Below are 8,321 nucleotides of genomic sequence, written 5' to 3'. Positions count from 1 at the left end.
GTGGTGGTTTTTTTCTACAATCCATAAAAAAAATATCATAAAGCGCGTGACACACGGTGAAGATACTATAATATTTAATCTTAAGATACTGTTATATTTTATATTACAGTATCTTAAGGTATCCGGTATCAGCGTTCTGACCATCATTTTTCTTTTTGTCATTGCGTACTAAGACCCCTGTAGAATCGCCATCCTGTTACAAATGACCCACAAAATTTCGGGTCATTTGTAACAGGATGGCGGTATAGTATCTTCACCATGTGTGACGCGCTTAAAGGTTCTATTCCTCGTCTACTATATAGTTATATAAAATAAAATCAGATTCCTGCACTTGTGTGTCTCAATGAGAGTTAATTAACGAACATATTGAACCCCTTGAAAAATATATCGGTGCAAACGAGCTCATTTTAACCACACTAAACAGGCGTTGAGCATTATTTCGTTGTTTTTAGTGCGTTTGAAAAGATTCTATGAAATGTTCTAATACTGAACAACACTGAATACGAGTTTTCGTTAACACTAATAGATCACCAAAGAATGCTCTTGCTCCTAGCTCTAGCGACTAGCTCTATGTTCGTTCTATGTAAATGCACCGTAATACGAATGAGAGTGTCATGCAGTCAAGATTAGGCTCCAAATATAATAATTTTATTTACTCTTTTGTAGTATGATAATGGGAACTCTACATTGCTAAAATAAGCTACACGCAGTCGTCAACGTCAACAAATCAGTTGTTTGACCTCTGTGATAAACGATGACCACCGTAATTAACTGATATTTTTCCTTTTATAAGTAAGTGAGGTTAAGTATACGTAACCTTTACACAGATTATCTATATGTTATAGGCAAACTCCGAAGCTCCGGCGCTCCTAGGTTGGGCTGGTCAATCCTCAGGTCAGACTGAATGACTTAGTCAAAGCCCAAACAAATGTAAATTTTCGGCCTTTGACTAAACAATTTTCGTCAAACCTGGGAGAGACTAATTTGGTCAGGCAAACGTCAAAACACAATTTTATTAAATCGGGGTTTGACGAGTCAAACTCCGATATAGGTATGAAGTGTCTTATCTTCGTATATTTGGAAGCATTTTATCATTTAAGCAGCTTTCAAGTCTTAAGAACCGCTTAACTCTGCCAGTTCTGACACCTGATTGGTCAGCTTACGTGATTTTCACTTTTATATTTGAGATGCTTTGAGAGAATGCCGTGTGGCAAGGCCCGCCTTTTGTACGATGTGCAATAAAGTATAAAATAAATAAATAAATGCTTTGGAATATACGGAGGTTAGTTTGTATAATATTAAGTATAAAAAAATAACATTTTTAAAATTTTGATGTTTATTGTTTTAATAATTTCTTAAGTAATTAAAATGAAAAATTAATCATTTTTTTGACATGGTGAGGCATTAACTTTAATGTTAATTGTTTTAATAATTTCTTAGGTAATTAAAGTGACAAATTAATCATTTTTCTGACATGGTGAGGCATTAATGTTAATTGTTTTAATAATTTCTTAGGTAATTAAAGTGACAAATTAATCATTTTTCTGACATGGTGAGGCATTAATGTTAATTGTTTTAATAATTTCTTAGGTAATTAAAATGAAAAATTAATCTTTATTCTGGCATGGTGATTGGTGAGGCATTATGACATTTAGAATTGCACAATACATTAGACCTTTTACATTTGCATAATTTTGAAGAGCATTTTTTATTGCAGTGGCATTTTATAAAGCCTTGGCCACCAAATTTTGAATCCTTTGCACTGATTTCTCTAAGAGACAGCAGAACGTCAGGCACATCTTCGATCTTAAGAAATTTTTCTTTGCATTCTTTTATTTGATTCCTCGAAAAAGCAGTCACTTCTAGGATTGACTAGGCCAAAACCGAAACAGAATAATTTACTTTCGACGTTTGACTGAAAAGTTAGGAGCTCCTGGGTTTGACTAAAAATACTTCAGGCAAAGGGCGAAATTGAAATGTATTTCGGGGATTGCCTGATGGCTTTGGCCAAACCTAGGATAAACCAGTCCTTCCGCGAAGAGACTGTGTATCGGACTTTGACTATAACATATACATATAATAAATCTGTAGAAGGGTCAATTCTGTACATTGAAAATATTGAAAAAATAAATAGCAGGGGGTGTTACTGGATCGATACCGAACCCAAATATGTGATTAAAAAATTTTTTGTCTGTCTGTCTGTCTGTCTGTCTGTCTGTCTGTATGTGAAGACATCACGTGAAAACTAACGGTTCGATTTCGATGAAACTTGGTATAATTATACCTTAGTATCCTGGGCGTAAAATAGGATACTTTTTATCCTGGAAAAATACGTAGAAAAAAATTAATCTTAATTTTTCAGTTTTATCCATAGACGTTGTTCTGTAGAACCGCGAACACACGTTGCGTATTATTATAGGCCTAGCCGTATTTGGGTCCAATAGATATTTATAAGATGTCATTGTCAGAGTTAATCAAAATGGAGACCATCCACGCGAAGACCGACATCCGCGCGGACGGAGTCGCGGGCGGAAGCTAGTCTACACATATAATAAAATCGTAGGAAAGTCAAATTGTACATTTTTTTACAAGAATCACTTGGGGCGTGATCTACAATCGATATCGAATCCAAAAATATAATTTACTAGATTTCCGCCCGCGGCTTCGCCTGCGTTTGCAAAGGAAAACCCGCATAGTTCCCGTTCCCGTAGGATTTCCGGGATAAAAACTATCCTATGTGTTAATCCAAGTTACCCTCTATATGTGTGCTAAATTTCATTGTAATCGGTTCAGTAGTTTTTACGTGAAAGAGTAACAAACATCCATACATCCTTACAAACTTTCGCCTTTATAATATACTAGATTTCCGCCCGCGGCTTCGCACGCGTTTTCAAAGGAAAACCCGCATAGTTCCCGTTCCCGTGGGATTTCCGGGATAAAAACTATCCTATGTGTTAATCCAAGTTACCCTCTATATGTGTGCTAAATTTCATTGTAATCGGTTCAGTAGTTTTTACGTGAAAGAGTAACAAACATCCATACATCCATACATCCATACATCCATACATCCATACATCCATACATCCTTACAAACTTTCGCCTTTATAATATATATTAGATATTAGATATTAGAATATTAGATATTAGATATGTATTAGATATTAGATATTAGATAGTATTTTCGTCTTTTGTAGACATGTATGCTAAACTTTATAAAGCATGGATTTACTTCAAATTTTGCAGAATATTATTAATAGTTTGGGTCAACATATAATAATATGAATATCATCGAGCATTGCGGGTAAAACCGCGGGCACAGCTAGTTTAAGTACACAGTTAGTTTAGTAGTACCTACCTAACTTGCAACTTATATGAATCGGTTTTAGAAAAAATGTTATGTGTTTGAATGTAACGAAAATGCGACGGATCATACGACAGTATGTTACCTATTGTTAATTGGTATAAAGTACTTAAAAGAGGAAGCGAGTTATTAATTAACTAGCTGTTGCCCGCAGCTTCGCCTGCGTGGAAAAGATAAATTTTCATGGTACAAACTTTCATCCCCTATTTGATCCCCTTGGGGGATGAATTTTCTAAAATCCTTTCTTAGGGGACGCCTACGTTATGACATCTACCTGCATGCCAAATTTCAGCCCGATACGTCCAGTGGTTTGGGCTGTGCGTTGATAGATCACTATATCAGTCACCTTTGAGTTTTATATATATAGATTGCCAGTAATACTACGCTGTTAGGCGCGGGACATATACAAGCGGCGCGGCGCGCATCGGGCGCACCGCGGGCGCGCCAGCCGGCGCGCCGCGGGCGCACTGCCGGCGCGCCTCGGGCGCGCTGCCGGCGCGCATCGGGCGCGCTGTTGGCGTCCGAAAATGATATTTATATAGAGTGGTTAAATGCATTTTCTTCATGCATAATTTAGTAAAATTATGTTTTTTGTGCTAAAAGAGATTTGAAAGTAACGTTAATTAGAAAGTAACGATTTTGTTTTGATAATTCCTTGTAAGTAAATAGCGAGGATAACCCCACGATTGCAAATATATCTTTGTTGGAAATGTTGGAATTTACTTGGAAAATTTTATAGTACTTTTAAAGTAATTTTAAAGTAGTACTGGTGTAATGATGGAAGAAAAGAAGGTTAAAATAACACAAAATTTATATTGTACTAGCGGTCCGCCCCGGCTTCGCCCGTGGTACATATTTCGCAATAAAAGGTAGCCTATGTTCTTTCTCAGGGTCTAAAACCATACATACATACATACATACATACATACATACATACAAACCTTTCCTCTTTATAATATTAGTATAGATAAAATATGGTTTTCAAACACAGGTTTACATTTAAACCATATAAATCTTATCATTAAAATCTCAGTTCAAAAGTATTTACAGTACTGATCATTCCACAATATTATTACAATTACAAATAAATAAAAAACACAATCAAAATCAGGATTATCTTTATTTCTGACATTGTAAATACATGGGAACTTTCATTATGCTCTTCTTCATTTTCACTTTCCCTACTGCCATCACCTGTGTAAATCATTTCATCGATTAATTCAATTCACCTTTAAAAACAAAACGAAGAAGGGTATGTAATAGCAGCTCTATATAATTCCACACAGAGAGAACACATTTTTGACTGACAGGCTACCGTCTCCTATAGACCGGGAGATACTGACACAAAATTTCGAGTCATTTGTAACAGGATGGCGGTTCTACAGGGGTCTTAGTACGCAATGACAAAAAGAAAAACGATGGTGTGAACGCTGGTACCGGCGGCTTAGTCGCGTGGGCGTTAGTCGAACTCGTCGGAAAAATAGCGAAGTCAAACGATTTGTAACACAAAAATTTTAGAATTTACCGATAGCCCATAAAAAAGAAGTAGGCGGTAGTGTCATGCCATACTTTTCCGGTGTGACTTACAGCCCGCCATACCGACGCGAATGTGTTGATTTAAAAAAAACAATTCAACCATTTGTACCAGGCTAACTTTTGCACAGGTAACCATCGTCGTGCAGCCAATTACGAAAATCGCCATGCCATACTTTTCGGACGATTCCAAATGGTCGCCATACCGCCGAAAATCTGCAAATTTTTTTTTTGTAAAAATTGTAACAGACAAATGACTCGAAATTTTGTGTCAGTATCTCCCGGTCTACTACCACCCGATTTGTTTTTGATTGTGTATGACCGTGAATTGACCTCTATTTGGATGCGATGGGGGAAGCGCGCCTGCGGTACGCCTGCGGTACGCCCGCGGCGCAACCGTGGCGTGCCGCCTCGTCGCCTTTCCAAAATTCTTTCATACAAAATGTATAAGAAGGACGTGGTGCAAAACAGATTCAAGAGGTGCGCTTATGGCACGCCCGCGCCCGCGCCGCTTGTGTTTGACCCGCGCCTTAGGTATTATTAATCAGTAACGTTAGTAGCTACATTCATATTATTATTTCATTACCCTTATTTTACGAAATAGTTCTAATGCCAGACCTTAAGACAAAACGCATAAAAAATGAATAATCTATCACTGGTTCACTGTCTAGTTTTTGAAGTGAAAACTTCTTTAGCGGCGTTGGGTATAAAATCTTAAACTCGCGTCAGGACACGTGGCCTGATCGAAAAAGCGTAAGGCCCTACGCAGACGGCACACTTTTTGTGCGATCGAGTCTGCGGCGCACAAAAAGTCTGCATGGCGCGCAAAAAGTCGGTCCCGGATTTTTCACAGACTCAACGCACACGACGCACATCTTCGATCATTTTGTCGGCAGAGCTGTAGGGACGTAGACGCTATGGAAATCGTGAGATCGCGAAGTATGTACATGTTTCTGTACATGAAGTACAGAAAAAGAAATAGAGAATTTTGGGTACATCCTATACTTTCGGAAAGATTACTGAAGGGACAGTTCCATAATAAACATTCAATTCTGAAACAACATCCGGCAAATTTTTTCAAATTTTATAAAATGTCTGTTATTACATTCTACCTATACCTCTGGCGCCATGATAATAGATCGCGTGCGTTACGTCCACCCCTAGCAAATGCAGATTGCCGACTAAAGTGTGCGCCGTGAGCCGTCTGCGTTAGCGCGCGTTGAAGCAAACGTTCAATTCTTTTCGTTTTGTGCGGAGCTGCGCGCCGCGGCGCGGTGCGGTCTGCCCGAAACACGGATTTTTTGTGCGCCGGACTTTTTGCGCGTCGTGTGCGTTACTGCATATAATTGCATAGGTTCTATTTTCACAGACTAAAAAGTGCGTCACGGATAGTCTGTCGTCTGCGCAGGGCCTAAGACGGATTTTTTTTTGCCCTTATATTCCATGCGTAAGACGGATACCATTCCAAAATATCAAACATGCTGAACGTTAATAATCAAGTTTTCACTTCTGCCGGCACTCCCGGAGTGCAACCCGTCTTTTGCACGCCTCATAAGCGAAGCGTTGAGGTGGGTACTACTGTCACTTCGCGCAAAACATCTGATTTTTCAAACTTAAAATGTCTTTATGTATCATACATTGCACTTGTAAGATAATACATACACACACATATTAAGAAAAAACACTATTTTTAACGTTCATGATATTTTTGATGTCATTTTTGTTATTTAAACTAGTTAAAAAACAGTTTAAAAAAGTTCTGTCTTGGACGTCCGTGTGTCTGTATGTGCGGATCCTTTTTCTTGTTAACACGATAGCGACCGAAATACTTTACTAATCGAGTCTTTTTTTTTCTCTTACGCTTGAGTATGCTCAGGAATAGAACCCTTTCATTTTTCAGGGTCTGATTCGATGTGGTTTAATTGTTATTAAATAAACAAAAATAATACCTAATTAATAAATATTTATTAAAAAAAATTATGAGGCGTGCACTTTTGGATTTTCCAAATTATTTTTTACCTATTATTGTATTTAAATTTAACGGCTTCATCCATTTTTTGATTTTACTGAATCTCATATGTCTCAAACTACAAATGTCTTTTTAATAGATGTCCTGTACCTATCTAACTAGGTACCTTGGGAAACGCTTGACCACGATCTTTTCACTACATAGTATAAAACAAAGTCGCTTTCTCTGTCCCTATGTCCCTTTGTATGCTTAAATATTTAAAACGACGCAATGGATTTTTATGCGGTTTTTTTAATAGATATAGTCATTCAAGAGGAAGGTTTTAGTATACAGGGTGACTGAAAATTCGACGTGATCCTTCAAAGGGGTTATACTAGAGGTAATTTGCAACAAATTAATTTTTTCTATTCTTTATAAATTTATATTTATAAAGCATTTGAATGCCATAAAACCAAAAATATCAATTGAAAATTAAGTCCAGTTAACCAGGGGTCAAAAATGGATGGTTATATAATTCATTAGGTTTTAGACAGAGCGGGCGAAGCCGCGGGCGGGAAGCTAGTGGCTGTCTAAGATTACCGATTCTAATAAATAATTATACGGCTACTGTAAAGCCTTTTTTAATACACTCTTCAGGCGCCACCTATATTTGTACTTATTTAAAAACTAAACTCCGTAAAAAATTTTAGCCTATCGCTATAATAAAGTCGTGACGAAAAAGGAAAAATGCGAAAACAATATGCAAATTCTTCGAATTTATTTGTTATTGGGTTTATACGCACTATGCGGGTAGCCGCATTGCGGGTAGCCGTCCGGCTGACCGCAAGCACAATTATGTACGTAATATTCATTTCTATGCGCACTGCGATGCGGCTACCCGCAGACCGCCGTTGCTCGGAGAGCTGCGGCATATACAGTATTATCTATGGCTGCGGCCCGAGCATAGATAATACTGTATATATAGGGCCCGAGTGACGGCCAGCCGGCCAGACGGTTGCTCTTCGGAATAGGTAGAATTAAAATAATAATAAATGTAGAGGGTAGCGTGTGACGCGATATATTCAATTGGCCGACGGGAGCGGCATTCGCATTCGTTTTTTTCTGCATTCGGTCGTTGTGGGACTCGAGATTTTGCTCTGGTAGCAATCACGCGCGGATCGCGATTTATTTAATTTGATACGGATTATCAAAAGCACTTCTCGGGAAGTTTTGGTTGCATCTAATTGTTTTAAATTTAATTGTGATATTCATAATAACGCCGCGGTTTTTACATAACGCGAGAATTGTTCGTTATATGAAACAAGTTTTTAATGACGACGAAGTGTGCCTGGCTGTACAACGGTGGTGACGTCTTTTATATAATATTTTGTTTAATCTATTATTCCCGTAAATATCTATTGAAAAAAACCGCATCAAAATCCGTTGCGTAGTTTTAAAGATTTAAGCATACAAAGGGAC

Source organism: Colias philodice, chromosome 18, assembly GCF_061535455.1.
Source record: "Colias philodice isolate Cphi_HAF_F1 chromosome 18, ilColPhil1 Martin Lab GWU primary, whole genome shotgun sequence".
NCBI classification, from domain to species: Eukaryota; Metazoa; Arthropoda; class Insecta; order Lepidoptera; family Pieridae; genus Colias; species Colias philodice.
The sequence above is the reverse complement of the archived record's forward strand: the minus strand, read 5'-3'. Positions refer to the sequence as shown.